At 40.1% G+C, this 27,947-nt stretch overlaps 1 protein-coding gene across 3 annotated transcripts in view; it reads left to right on the top strand.

Annotated features, from left to right (window-relative positions):
- The window catches only part of OLAH (oleoyl-ACP hydrolase), an 891,885-nt gene that overhangs the window by 168,899 nt on the left and 695,039 nt on the right, over nucleotides 1-27,947 (top strand). Inside the window, exon 2 of one of the 3 annotated variants that reach the window (XM_044067517.1) lies at nucleotides 1,212-1,282. The exons of the other annotated variants lie outside the window; for them this stretch is intronic. The gene's annotated coding sequence lies outside the window, so the exon portion shown is untranslated. The remainder of the gene's footprint in view (nucleotides 1-1,211; nucleotides 1,283-27,947) is intronic. 3 annotated transcript variants of the gene reach the window in all.

Here is a 27,947-nt window from a genome sequence, read left to right as displayed (position 1 = left end):
CTGGAAAATTTAAACACTGGCTTATTTTATCTATTCAAGTGTAATAAACAGCCAGTCAATGTAAAGAACCAGTCTTTGGAATGTATGCCATCACACTGCAGCAGTAGCATATGCATTGTGTCTTGTCCAAGACAAAGCAATTGGCAAGCTTCAAAAGCTATGGATCCCTCCCTCTGATCCACTCTAACTGCTGACTGACCAACCCTGAAGAGAAAAAATCTGCAGTTAGAGTAGAAAATCCTGCACACTTTCTTGGCACCTCATGAAGAAGCAGAGCCTGCACAAGATGAGCAGCTGGCACTTCATCTTTTCTGTCTGGCAGATGAGTCTCCATTCAGGTACCATTCCTCACATACAATGGCTTTATTTTTACTATAATATTTATTTATTATATATGATAAATCATATTCACTTTCAAAACACCCTTCCATCACAGATATTGTTTTTTGTATATATATTTTGTGTGTGTGTGTGTGTGTATATATATGTATATATGTGTGTGTGTATGTATGTATGTATGTATGTGTATATATAATATATATATATATGATATACGTATACACGTGTGTGTGTGTGTGTGTGTATATATACATATATATACATATATATATATATATATATATATATATATATATATATATATATATATATATATATATCCACACACACAGATATATACATAATGTAAAATGTACTTGTATATTTTTTTTTTCCTGCCTAGGACTGCTAAATTTAGCCTATGCTAAGTTAGGGGCTTATTATAAAAATGTACTGTTTGTGCAATCTTTTATGTATGTCAGACTTTGTGTGTTGAGTGCTTTTCAGTATATATAGTTCTTATGTTAATACTGGGACAATTTACCTGTAATTTTTTGTTTCATAGTACAGACAGGATTTTACTGTACATGCATTTTTTTTAAATATGCATTGCTTCTTTTCACACAGTGACAACTTACCCACCATTTTTATGTTGGGCTAATTTTAGTAATAAGGCACTCAGACATATTGTTAGTTTACTGTTTCTGTTTATGGGAAATGTACTACTTGAGTGCATGCTGTGAGAATTTGCCTACTATGTACTCCAGCCAGACTACTTTTACTTTAGAGGTACTGCTTGTGCATTTACAGGATATATACTGCTTGCTTTCATGCTGCGACAACATAGCTGCCATTTCTTCTCTCAGCACAATAATGTACTCTTTTAATCCTAGAGTTCATAACAAGATTTTCGTGTACAGCTTGTGCATAACAGTGGCTGAGGACTTTATCATTATGAGAAAGTGTAAGTATACTGCGCATGTGAACTTTGTACAATTTACCTTCCGACTGATGCATCCTTGCAATCATTAGCACATCTGACTCATCTTCGATCACAGCAAGGATACTTATCCAGTTCTTTACTGGTCTGACTTCTGCAGTTCTTAAAAAATATTTCTTAACTGAGAGCCTTCACTTTTGTGCGGGCTGAGTCTGTACTTCAGCTGGCAGTGAGTGCACCTGCAGTGGTCATTTGTTGTTCCTCAGGTCACTCACTTTTCCGGTTTCTTCTGGTGTAATTCTTTAGGTCACCATGAATGAGGTGTCTTTTTGAAAACTTTTGGGGTTTCCTACTACATTCAGGATGTTTCTTCCAATATATTGTATTCAGATTTGCTTCATTCTGCAACTGTTTCTCCTCTAATGCCATCTGTGGAAGAGGTATATGTTACAATATATGTTTAAACCCTGATTTACAGTCTACAGTCCATATTTCCCTTAGGATTTAGAGAGGAAAATTTGGAGACAGATTTCCATTGTGTTTCTAGTAGCTAAAAGTTTTGTGATATTGTGCAGAAGCAGTGTCTAGCACCCTAGCTTTTGTTCTTCTTGACTGGGCATTCCTAAGTACAATATCAAATCCTCTCACATACCTAAGAACAACTTATAGGTTCATAGGGATTACTATACTAACATATCAAGAGCCCATATTTATCCCAAGTTTTCCAATTTTCAATAGCTAGGTGAACAAAGTTCACAGAGGTGTGATGTTATGCTATGCTATGGTATCTGTGACGCCCCCTTCACTGGCCCAGTAATCAAGGAGCCTCATTCCTCACCACTAGCACCAGTGAGTGATGTACACATTGAGAAGATGACAAGTACACACACAGTGAAGTACAATTTCCGTTAAGAGCACACAGAGATCACAGTCAGTCTTGGGGGCTGGTTTCTCTCTCTTTCTCAAGATCCCCAGTAAGACTCCCCACTGGCACAGCTATAGGGTTGAGATCTCAGCTGAATGGCCAAGCCAAAACCTCCAGCACCCTGTCTGTCCAACCAGTGCTTTGTGTCCCTACCCAAGTAGCTGACACACACACACACACACACACACACACACACACACACACACACACACACACACACTATGAGATTTGATTTATACACAAACACACACCTGGGAAAGGTTGGCACAGATTTACTAGCTATGCCCCCTTCAGCCCAGACTATAATGTAGTACCAGCTGCCACCTCCACTACTTATCAGCTACTTAAGGCCCTTACAAAGGGTGACCAATCCTATTGTGTAATGTTACTATTATCCAAATGGTAAGTGTGACCAAGACTTGCAGGGCTATTTGGGAATGGCCTATGACATATCCAAGTACTTAAGAGCTTAAATATATCTAAACAAACCGGCCACAATTTAAAGCTTTAAATATATTTAATAATAAATAATCAAAGAACAAGACAATACTCAAGCCATTAACTACAGAGTTCAGAATCACAGGACATATTTTAAAATAACATTACAAGACAGTCTCAAATAAATACAGAAAACATCTAAACTAATATTTACTATATTCCTATCTATATCTAAAAGATACTGTGCCCCAAATAACTTACATACAGACCAAGGCAAATGCAGATGAGTGGATGTTCTTGCTAGGTCCAAGACAAGATACAAAATGCACAGACTTTCTCTCTGAGAGAGTTCTTAAATTAATAATACACGTTACTGCTGGGTTAGCCTGGATGACATCATTCTTTGCCATCTGCCTTCAGTTCCCAGGCTAACAGAAACTAACATAATTTTTAACATCTCTATGTGAGAAGTACATATCTCTCAGGAGTTTGCAGAACTTCAAAGTCATATGGCAGTAAAACGCTTTTACATTTGAAACCTAGTAATTATTTCTGTTTCAAGATAATAGGAAAACCTCTAGCTCTAGACATTGTATCTGTTTACTGAGATTTAATACAATCATAAAACACTTTACTTTTCAACTTATTTTCTTGAAGTTTTGCAAGTTAACTCTGTATGTTCCAGCTTCTACTATTAAAATTTGCACACGTATATAGTTTATATACATTTCTGTTCTTTTCCAGTAGAGTACACTGGACACATTCTTGAAGCACAGTACATAACATACAGTTCAACACACACTTCTGCACCAGTAATTTAATATACACATAACATATAGTTCTCTTACATATGTAAGACAAGCATATGAATCATATTACTATTCACAAACGGACATATGATTATTTACAAAATTCCAGTTAGCTGGACTGGCAGTATTTCCCTGGTGTCACAGTATCTAATACTGATTGCCTTTGTCCATGAGCAATATAGGCACCAACCCAGGAGTGAATTTACGATTACTCAGATTACCCATTCATTGACCTAGGTTGCAGTTAAAGAGGGTCAGGGAAGGACTTTACTTCAAATGAATGGGAAGCTTTTTCCAGAGAAGGGGTAGTCACTGAGAAATTTAGCTCTCTCTCCAACATGATCTATTCATATTAGAGGCTAGGTTAAGATCCCTGGAACGAGTGACCCTCGTGCAGTTTGATTTATGAACGTGTAACATTTTCTTTTAAGCCAGCCACAGATCGCCCCTTAGTAGTCTGTAGAAGACAGAATGCAGTGATCAGGCTTTCAGGCTTTCTGCATAGGACTTTTTTATACCCTGTATCTTCCTGGTAAGAAACCTCTGTGGTCACTTCAGCTGTTGCAGATGTCTGGTGAGGTACATGCAAAAGGGTGCATTGTACTCAATTATTGGTCTTATGAGGGCCGAGTATAATTGAATTATAATGTCCTTTGATGTGGATGCCATGACCTTACTTATGAGTTTTGCCACATAGAAGGACTTCCTCACTACTATGGACACATGATGGTCGCAGTTCAGATTACTATCAACCTGAGTACCCAGATCGCATACCAGTGGGTCTGCTGTTAGAGGGGTGCTATTTACATTGTAATTAGCTGGGGTATTTGCTTTCCCAAAAGGAATAATTATGCATTTTTTCTATTTAGTTTCAATCCATGGTTTGGGCACCAGTCATTTGTTTGCGCTAATCCCTTCTGCAGTATATCAGTATCATTCAGGTATTAAGTGATTGTCCCCAATTTGCATTGTCAGCCAACTTTGTCAATCAAAGGACATCTTGGTTTGCCTGACTAATGAGAAATAAATTCCAAACAGGAGAGGGTGTAGCACAAAGCCCTGTGGTATGCCACTGGTGACTTGCCTTTTTAAAAGTATGTGTCCTTTCAGTTAGACATTTCATAGATTCATAGATTGGTACTAGGCTAATTGCCCTTGCGGGCCATTTTAAGCCTAGCCAATTACCCCATGTGAGAATCAAACCCCATACCTTGTGTCTGCAAGGCAAACACCATAACCATTTGGCTATCCATTTGGTGATGTAGGGATTTATGTCCAGTTTCCCTATAATACCCGAGTAGGAGATTGTGTCAAATGCCTTGGCCAGATCAAGGTAGGCAGTATGCACCACCTTTCCGTCATCCATGGCCTTGGTGACCTTTTCAAAAAAGTCAACTTGATTTAACAGACACAATCTACCCGTAATGAATCTGAAACTAGGTTGGGTCCAGAGTCTGGAGATTGCCTATGTCCTTGTTGATAAGGTCTCTGTCTCTAAATATAATTGTAAATTCTTTTTTATAAGACCCATTGCTCCTACTACTATTGGAACTGTGTGGTTATCTTTCTTCCACATTGCTCTCATTTCTGCCTGCAAATCCTGATATTTTATGACTTTGTGTCTGTCTGTCTGTACATGAGACACTGTAGTCACTGGGAGTAGCAATTTCACTAGCAATGCTACTTTTGTCTTCTTTTCATGGACCACTATATCTGGTTTCCTCGCATCTATCTTTTGAATTGTTGGTAATGGGTGATCCCATGTGTTGTCGACTTTATTATTTTCTGTGATGCTTTGTGGCTTATGTTTCCAATGTTTTTCAGCTACTTCAATTTTGTAATGTTTGCACAATACCCAGTGTAAAAGTCTTGCCACATTGTTATGCCTTTCAGTATACAATCCTTCTGCCATTAGTATATCACAACTAGCAACAAGGTTCTGTGACTGTCTCCAGTTCTGTTTTCAAAACCTACATTTGTCTGTTTCTCCCACATGTTCAGTGGACTTTGTAAATCAACATGTACATACTCCACTATCTTGGGCCGCCAGTATTAACCTTTCATCTTTTGGTTTGAATTTGCCTCTCATTAACCATTCCTGCGTTTGATCCTGATCGACGTGAAGTTCTTCCAGGAGTTTTCTATACTTGCAACTATATTTATGCATTTTCCACATTTCTGGCCTTCTGATCCTTCACCTTGTATTCTTTCTTTTGTTGTTTTGGCACATTCAGTTTCTGCCTGATGTATCTACTTTTGGTTTGATTTCCATTCCCGCTTGACGCCGATATGCTTCTTCTAGACTAAGAAGGGAAGTCATCTTGGATTTATTCTCCTCATGTTTCAGAAATTTCACTACATTTGAGTCTTTTAAGGTAAGCAGATATGTATGCAGTCCCACAATTGCAGACCTATACATGTAATCAATTTCAAGTAGGCCCATATCCTTCGTAACAGGGAATATATAATCTTGGTATGCACTGATTTTTATAAATCATTTGATGAGCCTGAAGCATCCTCCTTGTTTTCCTGTGTAATCTATCCAACCCCTTTTGGGGCCAGTCAGTCACTCCAAAACTGTTAAGTTGGGACTGGAAGAGCAAATTGGTTTGTAGTTTTAATTTTATTCCTAGATATCAACGCTGTTTTCAGGATTATTTAAGTCTTCTAAAATATTCCTTACTAAGTTTTTTATTCACATTTGTTCATGTTTTGTTGTTGCTCCTTCATCAGTTCCCAAATATTTATACACTCTGTCTTGCTCAAGTTCTTTTGTATCACATTCTTGTCCCAAACTGATGTTTTCTTGGTGCTGCAGCTTTCCTGCTTTAAAGCTTGCTTTTGCACATTTAAGACCAAATGACATTCTTATATCATCTGAAAAAGTTTTGACTACTTGCAGTTGTGCTTTCAGTTCCTCATCTGATGAGCTATACAGTAGTTTTAAATCATCAACAAAAGTATTTACACTTTGTTGCTTTCTGGGAGCCAAATTATAGCCATGGCCTCATCTGTTAAGCAGACAGCTTAATGGGTTAAGGGCAAGGCAAAAGAGAAGCGGTGACAGAGAATCACCCTGAAATATCCCCCATTTGTATTTTTATCCCTGGAGTAACAATTTGTCCATTTATCATGGCTCAACTGAAAAGTGATTTGCCACTGTTTCATGGTTGCTGTGATGTAGTTTATCAGTGCAGGGTGTATCTTGTACATTTGTAAGCACTCTTTTTTATCCATGAATGTGAGATACTGTCAAATGCTTTTTTGTAATCTATCCATACTTCAGATTATTCCCCTTTTTATAGTGCTCCACTATGACTTTAAAAAGAAATGGGCTTTTGTTCCATGTGACTTTCTTTTTCTTTTTTGCAATCTGATTTTTATTGCATTTTGTTAATATACAGATACAAATACAAATACAGGTCACACAAGAAAAGCATATAGGATCGAAAAGAGAAGGTGGATACAGTTAGTAAATACTTGCTTGATATCATATAGGTTCAGCAAAAGATTACAAGGGAGATAACCTCCCATGTGCAAGTGTTTTAGAATTTAACATAGAACAGTGAAAGGGAGTATTGACAATTCAAGATATTGAATAATCATATGTAAGAGTATAAGTTCGTAAACCTAGTACCTATTTACTTTAACTATCTACATTATGTACATTCAGCTATCACTAAGTAACGTGGTGTTAGCATAAAGGTATTAGTTGTTTCTACTGACACTAGGGTAGAGGAGTGTGGTAATAGGGTTTCTATTTTGATCTTTCAGGGATTAGAGTGGAATTGGGGAATTAAAATCAAAAAGTATTTAAACTAGGGATGGGATGTTAAGTTGTCAAACTCGCCTTCATTCTTGCTGGATGGGTTCGGAGCCGATCCTCGGCTCTGACTCAGCACTTGCTAAGCTCGAGAGCTAATTTTACCAGCTCGAGGCAACCCTTTATCCCATGATGCAAGGCGTGACTACCCCGATCTCGTTTGCCGCTTCGCGAAGAGGTCTTTTACCAGCTCAGGTAGTGTTTTTGTGATTTAACTTTCTACAGTTAAAAATCTTCCCTTTTTCCAGCCTTTTTCTTCTCAGTATTAGAGTTAGTCTTTCTATAGCTATCTCCTTAACCCTATACTCCCTCAACCTAATAGGTTTAGTTATTTTCCCCTTCAGGCCTTAAGCCTCCCTTTCTTTAATTCCTGTTTGAGTGTTGTACTTAGTCCCCCCCCCCTTCTTTTTAAGTTAACTGTGTGGGTGAACTTTGTGTGTGTGTGTTTGTGCACTGGGCATAATTATGTCCAAAGAAGGTCTCAGGCTTCAAGAAGTGTGACTCGTGCTGTCAGAAGATGTCTCTGACAGACGGTCACACTTCTTGCGTGTACTGCCTGGGATCTCTACACCTGCAGGACTCCTGTGCCATTTGTCATTCTTTTAGCCACAGAGTCCTGCAGGAACGTAAGAATAAATTAATCCTACGAGGCTTATTGAAGCCGGAGAGCTCCCCGACCAAGACCGGGTCGGGGAAGCCCTCTAAGCCACTTAAACCCCAGGCTTTGAGTTCGAAGCCTTCGGCTGTGGCTCCAACTCCTTCGGAGTCTAGGTCGGCTCCGGCCGGAGCCGATCTTTCTCTCTTAGAGGCGGTGGTATCGGTGCCGGCCGGCTCCGATACACCTGCATCGAAGTCGATGTCAGCTCCGGCTGGAACCGACATTTCCATGTCCAAGACTGGAGCCGATAAGTTATCGGCTCCGACTGGAACCGAGGGGTCTTCGGCTCCGATGGCTCCGATTAGGAAGAGATCTCGGTCTCCTTCCCTGGAGTCGATGCGCTCGGCTTTGGGATCTTTGCATTCGGAGCGGAGCCATCGGAGACTATCTTCTAGGTCTTCCAGGCTCCACGACTTGGAGAGAGTGGTAAGCAGATTGCTGAAGTCACAGGCACTGGCCCAGATGCTCCATAGCCCGTCTCGGCAGACGACCGCTATCCGTAAATCTCAGGGAGTCACGCCGGACGCACGTGGTCAGTTTACCCCCAGAGGCAGAGGGGGTAGTAACAATAGACGCCGCCCTAGGGGCAGAGGGGGTCCGCAGAATCAGGGTAGCAGAGAGCCTCTCCCTGACAAACCCTGCCAGCATCCCTGAGGTGTTGCCCGACTGTCCACCCTTGGAGGCAGTCGGGGGAAGATTGTCGCTGTACCAAACAGCCTGGCTTTCCCTTTCTCAAGACATTTGGGTACAGTCGATCATATCCGAGGGTTACAAGATTCCCTTTGAAAACTATCCTCTTCCTCAGAAGGTATCCCTCCCAGACGTTGCACCCGGTCTAAGGGAGTTCTCAAAGCTGGAGGTATCAAAACTTCTAGCAAAAAGAGCCATCCAGCCAGTTCCAGCAGACCAAATAGGATCCGGGATCTACTCAAGATTCTTTTTGGTCCCCAAAAAAACGGGAGATTGGAGACCAATTCTAGACCTCAGCAGACTAAACGAGTTTGTCAAGAAGGCAAGATTCCGGATGGTCACGCTTCAGTCCATTTTACCCTTTTTGGGCAAGGACAACTGGATGTGCTTGGACCTTCAGGATGCGTACTATCACATAAAAATTCACAGGCGCTCCAGAAGGTTTCTCCGCTTTCGGCTGGGGACCAGTCATTTTCAATTCAGAGCCCTGCCCTTTGGTCTCACTACAGCCCCCAAAGTGTTCACCAAATGCATGGCAGCGGTCACGGCTCACCTGAGACATCAAGGATTCCAGGCGTTTCCGTATCTAGACGACTGGCTCCTCACGGCCACCACCAGGCATCAACTTCTCCAGGCCAGGGACTACACTCTTCATATGTGCAGCCAGTTAGGAATTTCCATAAACTTCGAAAAGTCCTCCTTGTTACCTTGCCAGTCTATTACCTTTATAGGCGCAGAACTAGACACTGTTGGGATGTCAGCAAGACTCACAGATCAAAGACTTCTGGACATCCAAAAATATGTTCAGATCATCCTACTCAGCAAAAAGATCAGGGCCAGGTTTGTCCTGAAGGTGCTAGGACTTATGGCGGCTGCCATCGTACTTCTTCCTTTGGCTCGCTTCCATATGCGGCTACTGCAATGGATGTTATTCACCCAGTGGTCCTTCCAGCAGCTTCCTATGCGCCACGAGATCATCGTGACACAATCTTGCAAGAGTCACCTGACCTGGTGGATTTCTTCCCCTCAAGTCCTCCAGGGCAGACCGTTTGTTGGCCCGGTTGCCACTGTCACATTGGATGCCTCCCTGATCGGGTGGGGGGGGCATTATCAGGGCAGGATGGTCCATGGCACTTGGCAACACTTCAAATACCATCTGCACATAAATGTCCTAGAGATGAGAGCAGTGCTTTTAACATTGCAAGCCCTCAACGACTTTCTTCCTTTAGGAACTATTGCAGTTCAGACGGACAACATGTCCGTAGTATGGTACATCAACAAACAGGGCGGGACCAAGTCCTATCCACTGTGTCGAGAAGCTCTCAGACTTTGGCAGTGGGCAATCTCCTCTCATCGGTTTCTGATAGCAACGCACATCCCCGGGAAATCCAACTTCATTGCGGACAGATTGAGCAGAGCTATTCTCATGCCTCACGAGTGGTCTCTCAAACAATCAGTAGTGGAGGAGATTTTTCAGAAGTGGGGCTTCTCTTGCTGCGACCTTTTTGCTACACCCCAAAATACCAAATGCCCAGACTTCTTCTCCCTCTTTCCACTCCCAGGCCAACCCCCCAGAGACGCTCTAACCCAGGTTTGGCCCCGGGGACTTCTTTATGCTTTTCCTCCATTCCCCTTGATACCTCAAGTCATTCAGAAAGCTACCATTTTGAGAGCCACGTTGATTCTCATTGCCCCTTACTGGCCTCGACAAATTTGGTTCCCATTCCTTCATCACCATCTATTGGTACAGCCTTGGCGTCTGGACCCAGTTCCAGATCTTTTGACCCACCAGTCAGGTCATCTGCACCAGGCCATTCGCTCTCTCAACCTCACCACTTGGTTGCTCCACTTCCTTCATTAGCCAGGCTTCCTATGATTTCTAATCCTGTACGGGATATCATAGTAGCTTCTCTAAAGTCCTCTACCAGAAAGATTTATGCTAGTAAGTAGCAGCGTTTTCCTTCTGGGCAAAGTCCAGGGACATAGACCCCTTTACTGCCCCAGTTCAGTCAGTTTTGGACTTCTTAGCTGAGATTTTTCAGTCGGGTTCTTCTTCTTCGGCAGTCAAAGTCCAGCTGGCAGCAATCTCAAATTTTCATGTTGGCTTAGCGGACCAGAACATAATGTCTCACAAGCTTTGTAAAGCCTTTCTCAGGGGTATCTTTCTACTAAAGCCCCCAATTAAAGATCCTCCTCCGCAATGGGACCTGAATTTAGTGCTGACATCCCTAATTCTTCCCCCCTTCGAACCGGCTGCTACATGCTCTTTAAAATTTCTCTCTTAGAAGACAATTTTTCTGGTGGCTATTATTTCAGCTAGGAGAGTGTCTGAACTTCATGCTCTCTGTGTTCGACCTCCCTACTTGGTTTTCCACAAGGATAGAGTATCTCTAAGAACAAATCCATCCTTTTTGCCCAAGGTGGCTTCCCAGATGAATCTTAAATAGTCTATTGATCTTCCAGCATTTTTCCCGAATTATTCGGACAGAGCGGAACAGAAACTGCATTATTTGGATGTTCATCGCCAGCTCAGATACTACTTGGATAGAACTAAACAATTCAGAAAATCTGATCAGCTTTTTCTTTCTTATGCAGAAAACAGAAAAGGTCTCCAAGGTGACCTTATCAAAATGGCTCTCTTCCACTATTTCCCATGTTTATCTCCTTAGGGGCAAAGAATTGCCCTGTAAACCTAAGGCACATTCTACTAGAGGCCTAGCCACATCTACAGCCTTTCAGGCTAGGCTACCTATTGACAGCATTTGTGCAGCAGCCACTTGGGCCACGCCTCATACCTTTGTCTCACATTACAAATTGGACTTGGCCTCCAGAGACAGAGCTGGGTTTGGTTCCACAGTTCTCAAGAGTCTGTTCCATTTTGCCACCCAGGATAGAGGTGCTAGGGACACGGTCCCATCCAGCAAGAATGAAGGCGAGTTTGACAACTTAACATTAAGAAGTTATGTACCTACCATAATGTTCCATGTTAGTTGTCTTCTCTCGCCTTCGTTCTTGCGTCCCTCCCTCCTTTCCCCCTAGCCTGGACAGACCTTGAAGTTGTACTCTTCTCTGGGGACGAGTTTATTCTTCTTATGTACTCCAGTTGTGAGTGGTCACTAGTTTTACTAGTTCCCCTGTGTTGTGTTTACACAGTTGGTTACTTTCTTCTCCTTCTGTTGGAAGAAGATAATGGGTATATTTCTATAGCTACCAAATGAGATCTGGGTAGTCACGCCTTGCATCATGGGATATAGGGTTGCCTCGAGCTGGTAAAATTAGCTCTCGAGCTTAGCAGTGCAGTGGAGCCGAGGATCGGCTCCGAACCCATCCAGCAAGAAAGAAGGCGAGAGAAGACAACTAACATGGAACGTTATGGTAGGTACATAACTTCTTATTAATACTCCACCAGAAGTGGGGCTATTAGATGAGAGGGAAGTGGGGACGTGGCCAGAAGAATAAGAAGAAATAGAAGAGTTAGAGCAAGGAGCGTTATTATTTATTATACCATGACCACCCCAAAACGTGCACGCTGATTGGCCAGCGTGCCCGTTGTAAATCGAGTTATACTAATGGAAAAAGGTCCGGTCGCCCGGACTTTTTTTCCATTAGTATGACTCGTTTTTTTAAAACACTGTCTCGCTATGTTAAATGGGTTTAACATAGCGAGACAGCTTTAAAATAAGCAACGGAGATCTACGTTGCTTATTTTAGCTGTCTCGCATGTTAAACCCATTTAACATAGCGACAGTTTAAAGCAACGGAGAAAGTAAGATCTCTGTTGCTTTTTTGTTAGCTATGTTAAATGAGTTTAACATAGCGAGACAGTTTAAAATAAGCAACGGACATCTCCGTTGCTTATTTTAAACTGTCTCGCTATGTTAAACTCATTTAACATAGCGAACTATAAAAAGCAACGGAGATCTTGCTTTCTCCGTTGCTTTTGCTCAACTCTGATGTACTGCGCAGGCGCGGTACATCAGAACTGCCGCGGATGCCAGACATCTGCGGAAGGGCAGTAAACAGGCATTATACTATGCCGTTATTTAAGAAAAGTAATAGTTTCTTTTCTTAAATAATGTCATGGTATAATAGCAATAACCCACTTCTGGGTGTGGGTAATGCTAAATTTACGGTTGGCGTGGTTTGGTCCCTTCCCTCGGGACCAAACCACGCCAACCGTGGGTAAATTTAGCATTACCCACACCCAGGCGTGGGTTATTGCTTTAAGAACTTCTATAAGGTTATTTCAGTATTTTTGGAAGTAGTTTATTTTCTTTTTGCTTGTTGTCTTTAGTTTACTTGCTAACACATATTTGATAGACATAGACTTGAACTCCTTCCAGGATGTTTTGAACCTGTCTAACCAGTTTAGTGTAATATAAGTTTTAAGTAGCACACATAGTGTCACAGTAATATGTTTAAACTCATACTTATAGGGACCAGGAAAAATATTAAAAATCGCCATTTCCCAGGATAGGGTTGACTTCATATATCCCATTTTTTCAAGTTGTGCTCTTAGGGAGCACCATAGCTTGTAGACATTTTTACAGGACCAAAATATGTGGAATGTATCTGCTACCGAATTGGGGCAGATTGGGCAAAGAGGCGAGGTATTTGGGTTAATTTTACTTAGGAATAAAGGCGTAATGTAGGTGTTATTGTTTACCATGAACTGAGTATATATCAGTTTTTTGAAAGGGGTTAATTTTATTGTTGTGTCAATTGCCTCAAGTTTTTGGTCAAGTGTTATTTCTTTGTTTTGGCTATCACACTACTTAGAGAATAGAATATTATCTTGATGTTTAATTTTTATTATTAATCTATAGACATTAGAAAGCATTTTAGTCCTTAACAGAAGTTGGGTTATTAGTTTCTGATAGAGCTGAAATTCTGAATGGGTTACTTTAATCTTGTCTGTAACCAGAGATATTAGGTATAGTATTTGTTTAATGATTATGTAGTATTTTGTATTGACTGCTAATGAAGCTATGATGGCTTCAAATGGTAAGTCTTTAATTATATAGAAGTCCCTTACTGTACAGTTCTTGATAATAGGAAAACTATCAAGATTTAACATGTTGTTAACTCAATTTGAAGTTGGGATTTAGATGGATTGGTTGAGCCCTCACTAAGGAGTTTTTCAAATCAAGAGATGTTATCAGCTTTTGGAACCCAATTATATTTTTTATTAATATAGGGTGAATTTTTATATTCTTTGAGAGTTTTAAGGTTAAGAAAGATGGTTGCTCTAGGATTAATATTGGATGCACTTATGTGTGCATTGTAGATTTTTGTCCATATGGGGTTCCAGACTTTATCTGAAGGATGGAAGTTGGTTATGTATAAAATCCGGCTGGCATTTATTATATGGTCATATGTTAGAAAATCCGGAAGGGCCAAGCCCCCCTTTCTTTGGGAAGTGTTAGTTTAGTGTAACTAATTCTGACATTTTTAGGGTACCACACATTTCCCCAATGTAGTATTCATTTTCGAGAAGAAAGTATTTGGAATGCTTTGAGTAAGGGCAAAGAAGTGGAAAAGAATTTTGGGGAGGATATTCATTCTTATAATAGTTACTTTTGAGAAGAGGGAGAGGTTTAGATTCTTCCACCTGAGATCTTCCATGACTTTAGACCATGTTTTATACAAATTGTTATTAATTAGTTCCTTTTGGGGATGGGAGAAGTTTATACCCAAATATTTAAGTGTATAATTAACTTTGATCTTTGTTTCTGGAATGAAATATTCTTTGTGGCTAAGAGGGTTTAGAGGAAAAATTATTGATTTGTTGGGATTAATGGCGTAATTTGAGATTTGTGAAAATTTGCCAATAGAGCTTAGGATTTTTTCTAGATTAGTTGAAGGTAGTTCCAAGTAAATATTTACGTCGTCTGTGAAGGCGGTATATTTCACTGGTATTTATATATATATAGACTGGATGGTGGAACGTATTTTGACTTAGTTTTAGCAAGAAAACTTCAAGATCTAGATTAAATAAGTAAGGTGATAACGGACATCCCTGCCTTGTACCGTTTATTATTTGAATTGGATTTGAATTTTTTTTGTTTATGTTTAGGGTAGTAGATGCCTTATTATAGAGGGTTGCAACCATTAGTTTGTCAGGGATGGAGAAGCTTTTCATAATTTTAAAGAGGAAATTTAAGTTTACCCTGTCAAAAGCTTTTTGGTCGTCAACCGAAATTGCATATTTGGGAGATTTGTCATACTTTGTCATATTGGTTATGGCTTCGATGGATAGAGTGTTGTCCCAAATATGCCTATTGTTCATGAAACCTAATTGGTCATGGGATATGATCTGTGGTAATATATTTTTTAGTCTCTAAGCCAGGACAGATGATAGAATCTTTATATCAAGGTTAATTAAAGCAATTGGGCGATAGTCATTTGTATTGAGGTTAATGCTGTTTTAGTTTTGTATAAAAATAGTCTTGGAGTTATTAATATACAAGTCAGAGATGCCAAATTGGATTATTTGATTATAAACCTTGAGTAGAATGGGGGCTTGCTTAAAGGCCTTATAGAATTTTGACACATAGCCGTCTGGACCTGGGGCTTTACCTGGATGTTCATCGTGCATACAGCTGCAGTCATTACAGATGGGTTATCCTGCCATCAGGCGGGTAATCTGTCGGCCGAATTCCAAAGTCTAGGTCTGGTGTATGTTGTCGTCGCTTCTTCCCTGACGTCAGTGCGGCAGGGGTATAAAAGAGGCAGCCGACGCCATTTTCTTCAGTCTTTGCCGCGCAGTGCCCGAAGCAGAAGCAGTTCGCAAGGGCTGGTCGGCCAGCTCCTGAGATTTACGAAAGTATTTCAGCCGAAGTCTTCTTTAAAGCTAAGTACCCCGTTGGGGAAACTTTTCTTGCCTCAGACCGATGTCAGACAAAGTTAATAATTGCATTTCTTGTGGGAAGCAAATACCGCATAAGGATTTCCACTCTTTCTGTATACCTTACTTAGGCCCAGACCACGACGTCTCGGCCTGCCGTTTTTGTGCTAGGTTCAACAAGTGCACTATTAAGCGCCGGGCGGAGTTCGCCCATCATTATTTTGGCAAAAAATGTAATTATATCATGTCGTCGGATACACCGACACCAGTTTTAAGCAAAAGACGCAAAGATAAGGACCGACATCCGAGGTCCGCACCGAGTACTGAGACCACGCTTAGGCCGACTACATGTTCTCTGCGAGGCACCTACGCAGCCCCTGAATACCGATGAAACTATTTTACCGGTGACTTCAGTACCCGATGTCGCAGGCTCCCCGGTCTCCGTTCCTACTGCAGATACCGACGCCACTCTTGGCGGGGAAACTCAAAATTTAGTCAGGCCTGCCATTTCTGAAGGCGTCTTCAGGCCTTCCACCTTCTCTATTAAATCCTTCACTAAATCTAAAGCAGCCATGAAAACTAAAAAACAGGGTCCTCAGACCTCCTCTCAAGGCCCCATGCCTAAGAAGCAGATGCTTAAAATGGCTGAGGATTTGATAACTCTCATCAGGGGTTCCCAGCCCCCCTCTGACAAAAGACCCAGATTGGAGGAAGACTACCCTTCCTCAGACCAGGCTTCTATTACCTCAGAACATTCTGAGGACCAGGATTATGCTTATTCCCCTTTAGAAGACTTTGATGCTGAGGAGTCGATTCCCTCGGTCTCCCCCCCCCGAGGACTACTCTTTTGGGGAAACCCTGCATACATTGAGGGAACACTTTCACTGGGAAGGCCAAGATTACTCAGATTCCAAGAAAAGGCTCAGGGAATTTTTACTGCTCCCCCAGGATAGGCCCCTGGCTATCCCTCCTGTTTTAGATATTTTGGAGGATGTGTACGCAGAAGCCAGCCTTAATCCAGATTCTTTACCTCCAGCCTCCAGCCCCTGTTAAACCAGACCGGTATTACCAGGTCCCTGATTCTCACCAGTTCCTTTATAAAAGCCAATACTGCTGACCCAGAAACTATTTCACAGGGTCCCAAGGGAATAAAGGCCACTACTGCTAAAAACCCTTTACCTTCAGAGAGAGATTCCAGAGCATTAGAAAGGTGGGGGGGGGGAAGGTGTATACATCTGCCACTTTAACCATGAGGGCATTAAACTGTCAATTCCATATGTTAAAGTACCAACAGTTTTTGTTATCCCAGTTAAAAAGCAAAATGACACAAACTGAACAATCAGATTTGAAAGAGTTGCAGGATTTGTTGCATGGTGCAGAGCAAGTGGGTAAACATACTTTGCAGTGTGGTTTTGATGCTTTAGAGGCCTCATGTAGAGCTGCTGTCATGGGGTCTGTTATACGAAGACATGCTTGGCTCAAAGAACAAACCTTACCAGATCATGTCAAAGCAAAGTTATTAGATGCACCACTTCAAAAAGATGTATTGTTTGGTGTTAAAGCTGAGGAGGTACTAAAGAAAATGGAGGAAAAAGCGAAATCTATGCAAACAGTGAAAGATTTCTTGCAGGTACAACCTCCACGCTTCAGCAGAAACTGGCCTTCAAAAAATTGGTCCTTTCCAGCCACGGACAGACCTCAAAGGGGCAGATACAGACGCCCAAGGGGTAGAGGACAACCTCAAGGATCTTATAGAGCAAGACAGTGGCAAGCACCAACCCCAAGAGGTGGAGAAGATAGATCACAGTCATTTAGAAAACAGACACAATGACTTCCCCCTATGCCTGCCAAGCAAAGCTTTAATGGCAGCACCTTTGGGCGGAAAACTGGCATTATTTTCAAAAAACTGGCATATTGTTACAAAAGACAAATGGATTCTGGACATTATAGACAGAGGCTACAGGTTCCACTTTCACACCCTTCCAAAAATGAGAGGCATGCCAAACCTGCCACAAAATCAAAGGGCAGAGGCACAAAGACAAATTTCCGCTCTCATGGATATGAAAGCGATTCAAGAGGTACCTGCAAAAGAACAAGTTCGAGGTTTTTATTCCAGACTATTCCTGGTACCAAGGAAAGACAAAGATTGGAGACCTATCTTAGACCTGTCCATCCTAAACACATATCTACAGGTGCCAAAATTCAAGATGCTCACATTACAGCAGCTTCTTCCCATGCTGGGCAAGGAGTCTTGGCTGGTAACATTGGACCTCAAGGAGGCATACCTGCATGTCCCTATCAGACAAGATTGCAGAAGATACCTCAGATTTCTTGCAGGTTCAACCCATTACCAATTCTCTACATTGCCCTTTGGCTTATCTACTACGTCCAGTGTGTTTACGAAATGCCTGGCATCAGTAATGGCCTTCTGCAGACTACAAGGAATACAAATCTACCCATATCTGGACGACTGCCTGATCCAAGCGGACAGCAAGGACATTCTATTGCAGCATCTGGCATTTGTAATAAAACTGTTAAACTTCCTGGGATACACAGTGAACAAAAAGAAATCAAAACTAATACCTTCTCAACAGATAATTTTCCTGGGTGCCAGCTTAAATACAACCACCCAGATGGCCTACCTCACGTCAGACAAACAAGGGCAACTGTCTCAATACTTCAGCAAAATGGCAACTTTCACCAGACTAACTGCAAGGAAAGTCCTGCAGGCTCTGGGATTCATGGCATCTTGCATCCTGCTAATCCCATGTGCAAAGCTGCATATGAGGAAACTACAATAGTACCTAAAAAACTTATGGTCTCAACACAGCCACAGCTTGGAAACAATTATACCACTCATTCCATGCCTTCAAAAGGAATTTTTGTGGTGGGCTCAAACATGCCAAAGAAACACAGGTCTCCCTTTCTGTGTACCTCAAGCAACTCAGATCATCACAACGGATGCCTCAGACTACGCCTGGGGAGCACACATGGCAGATCAGTGCATTCAGGGAAAATGGTCCCAAAAAGAGAAGCACCTACACATCAACCAAAACGAGATGCTAGCCGTGCAAAATGCTCTTATGACCTTCAAAGACCTACTGCATCCAGGCCAGCTATTGATAAGGACAGACAACACCACAGTCATGTGGTACATAAACAAACAAGGGGGAACTCATTCATACCCTCTGTGCAGGCAAGCCATGACCCTCTGGAACACAGCACTGGAATTGCAAATTCAACTACAGGCACAATTCTTGCCAGGGAAGGAAAACAAACTGGCAGACAACCTAAGCAGAAATATGACAGATCCACAAGAATGGAAGTTGCATCCTCAAGTTTTCTCAAAGATAACTCGGGCATGGGGACAGCCAGACATAGATCTATTTGCTACCCACAGAAATTACCAGTTGAAAAAATTTTGTTCAAGGACCTATCATCCACAGGCCTGGAAAGTGGACGCCCTCTCTTTCAGTTGGACAACATTGACAGTCTATGCCTTCCCGCCTCTTCCTCTATTGACCATAGTTCTATTAAAGGCCAGAGCCGAGGGGCCACAAATAATTCTCATTGCTCCAGACTGGCCACAACAACACTGGTATCTGCTCCTAAAGAGCCTGACACACTCCCCACCATGGATCTTACCTCTAGTCCCTCTTCTGTTGTCCCAGCACAACTACAAAACCCTTCACAGCCAGCTCAAAACCCTAAATCTAGCTGCATGGAGAATACCTTAATTCCCCAACAGACTCTCCTCTCCAAGGAGGTGCAGGATGTCATCTTGGAGGCCAGACGACCTTCTACTAGAAAAGCCTACTCCGCTAAATGGAACCGATTTTTGTTCCTGGAATCATAAAAAGGGCCAGAATCCTTGGGCAATAAATATACCCCAAATTTTACAGTACCTAGCTGAGATGTTAAACAGTGGCCTTTCCTTCTCCTCCAAGATCTACGCTTCAGCCATTTCTGCACAATACAACACAGACCCACCTCTATTCTCACATCCTCTATTAAGGCAGTTCCTCAGAGGGGGAAAGAATCTAAAACCCCCAAGGAAACCACCAGTTCCAGCTTGGGACCTCAACTTCGTATTGGAAAAGCTGACCCTGCCTCCTTTTGAGCCGGCTTCTTCAGCAGAGCTACAATACTTGTCATGGAAAACAGCCTTCCTTCTGGCTATCACCTCAGCACGCAGGGTTTCGGAACTGCAGGCCCTCATGGCTGTGCAACCATTCATCATTTTCCATCAGGACAGAGTTTCCTTACGAACCAACCCTACCTTCATGCCAAAGGTAGTATCCAGTGTAGCTTTGAATCAGACTATCCACTTACCTACCTTTTATCCAAATCCACAGAACAAAGGGGAGAGACTACTACATTCCTTGGACATTCACAGACAACTTCGTTATTACTTGGACAGAACAAAGCCATTCAGGAAATCTGAGCAACTCTTTGTGTCCTATGCTACAGGTGCTCAAGGAAAGGCTGTTTCCAAACAGAAAATTTCAAAATGGATAGCCCACTGCATACGCTTTTGTTATTCATTTCATGGAAAATCTGTGCCTGCATACATCAGATCCCACTCTACCAGGACCACAGCTACCTCTGCAGCTTTCCTCAGGGGGGTCCCTACCAAGGACATTTTGGAAGCAGCCACTTGTTCAGTGCACACTCTCTCCAAGCACTACCACCTACCACTATACTCAAAATCTAGAGTGGGCTTTGCCACAACAGTCCTGCAGGGCATCCTCGCTCCTCCTAGTTCCACTTAGTTCCTGCCACCCTTACTTAGCTTTGGGATTCTACCCATCTGTAATGACTGCAGCTGTATGCACGATGAACATAGTACAGTTTTGTACCTACCATAAATGTAGATGTTCGAGTGCTCATACAGCTGCAGTCCAGGTTACCCCCACTCCGTCCCCTCTTAGGACAGGCCTTATGACAAACACCTTTATCATACAACCTATTTGGGGTATTCTTTTATGGTGTATTTGCTTGCAACTACTGTTTTTTGATTTATCTATATTGCATGTTTGCATGACATTATGTTTTGCCTTCCTTCTGGGGGCACCTGACATCTGGGGCAAGAAAAACTGAAGAAAATGGAGTCGGCTGCCTCTGTTATACCCCTGCCGCACTGACGTCAGGGAAGAAGCGACGACAACTGACGTCAGACCTAGACTTTGGAATTCGGCCGACCGAGGACCCGCCTGACAGCAGGATAATCCATCTGTAATGTCTGCAGCTGTATGAGCACTCGAACATCTACATTTATGGTAGGTACAAAACAGTACTTTTCAGTTTATTAATGGCTAAAATTATTTCTTTCATGGTTATAGGCACCTTGAGTAGCTTCTTGCGGGTGTCACTTATTATTGGAAATTGTAATTCATCTAGGAAAGGGTCATTTAGGCTTTCTAAATCAAGTATTTGGGGTCTGTAGATTTCTTTATACACTTCTTGAAATACATGTATGATTTTTTTATCTGTGAAGAAGGATTTACCCCTATGGTTAATTTGTTTTATTGTGGTAGGTGGGGGTTTAATGTTTATTATCCTTGCTAGAATTTTAGAAGGGGTTTACGCCCATTCAGCATATCTATAAATAAGTCTGGATTCCGTAAGAGACTATTGATTTAGGTGTAATTTGTGTAGTTGTTTTTGAAGGGTGATCATCTGTTTTTCAATATCTACAGAAAACTTAGTTTGCAACTCTGATTCTAGTCTTCTTAGTTCTGCTTCTAGTGCCAAGGTATGCAATTTATATTGTTTCTGAATTAGGGATGCCTTTTGGATAAGGATACCTCTTAAAGTAACTTCAGCTGCTGCCCATTGTATATCTAGGGAGATATCTAACTTTTCAAAAGAGCTTGTTGTCTGTGACAGGAATTCTTGGATTTCTTGGTCAAGGGTCTTGTTGTTCAAGAGGTTAGGGTTAAGGGACCAATTTGTAAGGATGCAGTTCTCATTATTAGGTTTATAGATATTTAAGTTAAAATTAATTTTGGCATGGTCAGAGATAGTTCTAGGGTCACTGCTATATACTATTTCATAAGATGAAAAGAGTGCTGAGATTAAAAAAAGTCTATCCTGGACCAGGATTTATGGTAAGCTGAGAAGAATGTGTAGTTACCAACAGAGGGGTCTTTTCTGAATAGTTCAAAAGGATCAAATAAATTAAAATTGTCCATTATATCACTTAGAGTGTTAAGAGTGTACGATTCCTCATTGTAACTGTACTTCTCGTTAATTTCTTTGCAACATTCCTTCTTTGTTTGTACCACCTGTAAGCTTCATCACTAGTTTGTATTATTTATAAAAGTTTCATCTGTAGTATGTATTAGCTGTAATGCTTCCTCTACTACTTTGTAATTGTTTGTTTGACTCTTTTACTCTTGTATAATTATCATGTTTAACCTCTTGGAGCTTTTCTCCCCAGGACTCCATTGAAAACGGGTTCTTTTTGGCCCAGTGGACTATCCTGGTAAACCAACTGCAAATAAATAAATAAATAAAATAGAGTACCCAAAGGTTGTTTGTTGGATTTGCAAGTTCTGTCCAGTTCCGGTCTGATGGTCATGTTCCAGTCGCCCCCGAGGATCATTAGGTGGTTATGGAATTTTTCGATTAGTGAATATATTTCATATAGGAAAGAGGATTGATGGAAGCAAGATCCATAAACATTTAATATAAGTATTTATTTGTTAAGTAGTGGGGTAGAACATGTTAGATAGCACCATCTGCCTTTTGGATCTCCACCAGTGGCAATAATTGAGCCTCTGAAAGAATTTTTAACAATTATTGCTATCCCTTTGGAGACCGTGCAGTTCCCTGCGGCTATTATTTGTTTTTCCAATTCTTTTTAGCGTCATTCACCCATTTTTCCTTTGTTATGTGCGGTTCTTGAATAAGAGTAATTTCAAAAGTAGATTTTTGAATAAGGTGTAGTACTAGGCTCCTTTTTTTTTATTTTGTAACCCTTTAATATTCCATGAGTCTATCGATAACGTTAGGAATTTATTTAGTGGGTTGGTAGACTTTGGACGTTATTGCTAGAGTTAAATGAATTTACGTATAAAGGGGTGAATAGGTTATGTAGGAATAGATAAATAGAGTGCCAGCAAAGTTTACATATATATATATATATATATATATATAGATATATAGATATATAGATATATACATATATATATATATATATATATATATATATATATATCGGTATATATATATATATATATATATATATATATATGTGTATATATATATATATATATATATATATATATATATATATATATATATATATATATATATATATATATATATACATACATACATATGTGTATATATATATATATATATATATAATGTGTGTGTGTATATATATATATATATATATATATATATATATATATATATATATTATATATATATATATATATATATATATATAGATATATATATATATATATATATATATATATATATATATATTATTTTATTTTATTTTTTTTGGGGATAAGTATATAGTAATAGTAGGGTATAGTGACAGCCTCCTCTCTCAGACCTCCCCCGTGCTTAGCCACAATCTACTTCTGTCTGAAAGAGATAAAAAGATACTATTTACATAATTAACTATTTTACAAAAAAATTCCAAAATCCAACTTACTACTCACACTTGAACTTCTTGCTCTAAATTAACATTTGTTATTTAGTTAATTAGCTTATAATGTGAGCCAGTACGTGTAACTGGTACAAACAAAAGAATTAACGCAAAACACATTGTACATATAGCTGAAAAGATTTTTTAAACAGAATTATAACAGTACAAGTAATCATACCAAGTGGGCTAACGTATTATTATCCCCTTGGGGCAAAACAACATTCCCTCCCTACTCTGTCTTAGATGAGGTTGCAGCATTCCTCAAAAAGCGCCTTTCATGGAGTTTATATAATGTGTCTTAATGAGAATAGTATGGGGGTAGAAATTATTCCATCATTTCCAAGATAAATTAGGATTCCTACCGTTCAACCGATGGACACTCACATCATTGCTTTTTGGTATGCTTATACAAGTTTGCTCCACAGTAGTGTAGCGCATTAAGACTTAAACAATGATTATGTGGACTCACTTATCTTTACCTAGCAATAATGAATAATATGTATGGCAACCAGGCGTTCTGTGTCTTTTTTTGACGTCCGCTCCCACACCATTACAGATTTATGTCACAATGTAAAATAAACAACAGTAAGCACCCATCACATTCCCAGACAATTGCTATGCCAAGAATCATTGCCTCAATACTGACCACATAACAATCAAACCCCAGATTGTAGTTTGGTTTGTGCTACCCCCGCCCCCCTGAGTCGCGGTATATACATAAATATACATACAAGCATACCTATATGAACATATAGATATATACACATATATGTATTGTTACCGAACCACAACAATAAAGCTCCTATCTTAGGTGTATTCTACCCTCGTTCAGATGTCACATCAAGTAGAGTTGCTCCCTGTGAAGGAGATGCTTCATCTGACATAAGTGTAGCAAAATTGCCATCAGGATATAAGACTAGTCTACCTTTCAGACACAACTCTTATCAAGAACCTCGATCAGCTTAATTGGTTTTGAACTGGGTGTGCATTATTACATACCTCATAGAGGATGGTCTGATATTGTTTCATAGACACAATCTACGCTTAACTACATTTTCAAACCGCTTAAAACTCATTTTCTCATGAGAATAATCACATAACTTTGTGTAGTATTTATACAGTCACATAGTACCATTTCCCCATTTGTAAGTGTTGCATACGGAGCACTTCCCATAACAATGCACCTCCCTATCCTGTTCACAGCCATTTGTTAATTGCCCACTCTAAGATAGGGAAAAAAAAACATTCACTATTAAAATTACAGTTTGAGGTACACACTGATAACCTTTCCATTTTAGCATTTGGTCAGTGTCTAAGAAAAACATAGGCTGCATGCAGTAGCACACTACAGAAAGCAATCCATCATGTTTAATACTATAGGGAGTGAGGACTCCCCTTAAAATGCTAGCCCATCCATTATTTCCTGTCTAAAGATTTCAGACAACTTATATCAGCTGTTCAACTTGATGTGCATACATGCAGTTGCTGTCCGTTCTAACCAGAACTACACAAATGACCGATATCATCAGCAGTCCAGACATCTGAAGAAACAGTTCATCTGCACTGCACCGGCCCGAGCCAGGCTAAGTTAAGGTGTTTTTAGCTCGAGAGCTTATCTCTGATAGTGTAACATATACAATAACATATACTTTATCTGGGTTACATATTTTTCACTGTAATTCAAAATGTTCAAGAAAAAAAAAAAAAGGCTGGAAGAACTAACCAGTTATTAAAAACACATTTGGCATCTCTCGCTTGGCCGATGCACAGACATAGCATTGTGAGGTTTACAAGGACTCATTTTCCTTCCTTAAGCCATAGGTTCTCAGTTTTTTCCTGCACGGAGGATTTAGATCTTGAGGGTGGAGTCTCGCTTTGACGGCTCTGTGTTCACAGCACATTTTGAATTGGTACCACAGTAGATCAAGTGGTTTCCTGTAGGTGAGATTATCAGGTTACACTTGCAGGTCATAGGTCGCTCTATTAACAAGATAAACATTTTTTGACCTACCGTTCGAACGTTGAGACGGAGAAGTGATTTTAAGCAAGAAAAATGGGGAAGCAAAAGTTAATGCAATACCTCAGTCGGATCGCCGACTTGAGGAGTTAATTTTAAGTCTGCTTTTTCATCAGTTCATTTGCAGGGCAGCCACAAGAGGCTTGAAGGTATGTGAGATCATTTATTTTTATAAAGATCAGTTCGTTTATTTAGTTTGATGTACTGATAGATGGATATGTAATCTTTCTTGTTTTGTGCTTAGCTGGGGATTGCTGGAGTTTCACCAAAAGTTTTGTGAAACGTAGATTTCGCTTCTTGAAGATTTTTGGTAAAGTATTTAATGTTTTTGTGCTGAACGGAGAGAGTAGCTGGATATTTCATCTGGAATTCTATGTTTTTATTTATCAGAAACTTGCAGAAAGGCGATAATGTTTGTCTAGATTGTTTTATAGGAAGTGGCAAGTCCTGGGCAATTGTGATTTTTGATCCTCTCCATATAATGGATTTCTTTTTTTTTTTTGCAGCTTGCAAGAGTGATTGGGCATGTGAGGCATTTAGTAGTCTAATGTAAATTTGTCCGGGTGTGTCCAGGGCTTTTGATTTTCTCAAAGCCCTATGTATTCCCTCAATTGTAAATGTTTGTGCAAGATCTTTGTTTTCCAAGAAGAGACCAAATATTTCCTCAGCAATACTGAGGAGTTGTGGTTGTTCAAACTTCTCAGGTATGCCTCTGATCAGCACATTGTTATGCCTTGCTCTAGCCTCCAGGTCAATTATTTTTTGCTGCATGCCTTTTATAAAGGATTCATTGGTAGAAATGTTTTTTTTAAGTTCCTGTAATTTAATTTCATTGTCCATCGTTCTTGCTTTGTTCTGGTCCAACCTTGGAATAATTTGTTCTAGATTGTTACCAAATAAGGTCAGCTTTGAGGAAAATGTTTGAATTTCAGACTGAAGTGGAGTAAGAGCTGCTTTAAGTTCTTCCATTGTGAAGTGATGCTCAATTTTTTTTTTCTGTGACTGTTTAGGAGCATCAGGCTGTGTTTTAGTTGTTTTTTGTCTTTTAGTAGTTGTTTCTTTCTCTGGAGATATAATTAATGACAGTCTAGTTTTCGAGGACTGTGCATCCATTTGCTCCATCTTGATTGGATTTTTGTTTTTTGCTTATTTATTTGTGTTTTTGTAGAATCCTTGCAATGCTGTCCGGCCTAAGCACACGTGGCTGTAAGCACTGCTGCACCACTGCTGGAATAAAAAGTAGAGTAACTTTTCAGTATCCTAGATCCTAGAGAAAATTTTTTTTTGAGAACTAGATGTTTGTTAGCTTATTTTTAGAAAATCCTTTCTTTCAATTTTTGATGTAGGAGCAGTAGGTGATTTTAGTAGATTAGTTGGTAGTAGTAAGAGCACACAGAATGTTTCCTAGTCAGCGGCCATTTTAGAACTCAACCTGTTCATACGACTTTCTTTTATTACCCTTTTCTTCTGTTGCCATAATTGAGTTTTCTTCTAAATGACTATAAACTCTGTCAGCATCATTTCCAGTGTATAGTTTATAAGTTGTTGGAAGGCAAGTTTAGGTCTATAGTTTTTAGGGTGTCTTGCAGGTTCACTCTTAAGTAAGAGCATTGTTTTTCCTGTTGTTAGCCAGGCTGATGTATGTTCGGGGTGCACATATAAATAGTTCTTACTCATGGTTAAATCTTCACGCAAACATGTTAATACTTTTAGCCAGAAATTAGATACTGCATCTGGGAATGGGATTTTAAAATTAGTATCTTTGACCATTACTTCATCCCATTTCATATCCTATACATTTGAACTTCTTATTCTTTCTTATACTTCTTCTATCCATTTAGCATCTTTGTTATGCTCTGCAGGACCTTCATAAATATTTCTGCAAAATGTATCTATTTCTTCTTATTTTGGTGGTCTTTGCATTCCTTTTACCTTGTTTCCCAATTCTCTATAAAACATTTTTCAGTCATCAATAAATTGCTTATTTTGTACTTTTCATTTATATTTAACTGTGTAACTTCTACATTTTTCTGCCTGTGCCTATGTTTTTAGTTTATTATTTGCTTTAGTGCATGATAAATCCTGATCCGTTATAATACTGCACATTGCTTTTATCACATCTATCTTTCTGAGTAGTTTTGTTGATCTGTTCCCTTTTCTGTACTCTTCTAACAGTGACACTTCTTGTCTTAATTGCTTTATAGTTTTTTCTATTCGATACTTCCATGATGGCATTTGATTTCTCCCCGTCCTTTCCCTTACTACCCTGTGTTCTTGTGGTAGGACTTTACCTGTTATTAATTTGGCTGAACAGTACTGTATCCTATTTACTATAAGTATGTTGCATGAATCTCTATGGACAGTCCTAATTACTGTGTTCATTTGTTTTATCAAACTTTTAAGTTTTGGGGTTTTATTGACCTTCTGCAGTCTATTTCGTTCAGTGATCTTAATATGACTATCCATCTCTATTAAATCAAGCAACTCCTCTTGTAGATCATTTTCTTTGAAACTGGGGGTACATTCTGTGTTTGCTATTTCCTGTGGGCATTCTATAGAAAGTTCCAGAGCTTCTTCCTGTACCATGTCCTCTTTAGTTTCACCCTTTGTCATCCATTTATCTTTCTTATGGGAAATCATTGGCCTATGCAACAGTAACTGTGTCAGAGTTGCCACAGTTCTTGTGCTTTCTCTTGCTGTATAGCTCCAACCAAACCTTTGTACTGGTATCCTGGGGATGGCTTCAAATTATCTTCATAAGTCAACCGATTAGATGCTTCCTACTCCACTGGTTTCTCCTTAATTTGGGTGTC

The sequence above is a fragment of the Protopterus annectens genome, chromosome 3.part1 (assembly GCF_019279795.1).
Source record: "Protopterus annectens isolate FY-2018-M chromosome 3.part1, PAN1.0, whole genome shotgun sequence".
Taxonomy (NCBI): Eukaryota; Metazoa; Chordata; order Ceratodontiformes; family Protopteridae; genus Protopterus; species Protopterus annectens.
This window is presented reverse-complemented; position numbering and strand designations above follow the sequence as displayed.